The 325-nt window shown below is 32.9% G+C and overlaps 1 protein-coding gene across 5 annotated transcripts in view; it reads left to right on the top strand.

Annotated features, from left to right (window-relative positions):
* nlgn1 (neuroligin 1) overlaps nucleotides 1–325 on the top strand; it is a 292852-nt gene that overhangs the window by 94873 nt on the left and 197654 nt on the right. The window lies entirely within an intron of this gene.

Genomic DNA, 325 nt, shown 5'->3' with positions numbered 1-325 from the left:
GTATCTGTACTTTACTTGAGTATTCATTTTTTTATGACAACTTTTCACTTCCACCCCCTATATTTTTACACAAATACCTATACTTTCTACTTCTTACATTGTCAAAACAGACTTTAGTTTAAATTTTTTAGCATCATTACACACCACCCTATATCAAGACCGGTACATATCACTCATGGCGTAATATGACAAAAAAAATTAAAAATAAGCCAATTTTTTTATTAGTTTTAGTAGCCTTCTGTCAGTCAATGCAGTGTATGCTAAAGGGCTAGCATGAATCTTAGACAACCTTTCTGCATTGCTCTGACAGTGATCTCTCTATGCT

This window comes from Morone saxatilis, unplaced genomic scaffold (assembly GCF_004916995.1).
Source record: "Morone saxatilis isolate NCDOM2014 unplaced genomic scaffold, NCSU_SB_2.0 Contig12, whole genome shotgun sequence".
Lineage (NCBI taxonomy): Eukaryota > Metazoa > Chordata > Actinopteri > Moronidae > Morone > Morone saxatilis.
The sequence above is the reverse complement of the archived record's forward strand: the minus strand, read 5'-3'. Positions and strand labels throughout refer to the sequence as shown.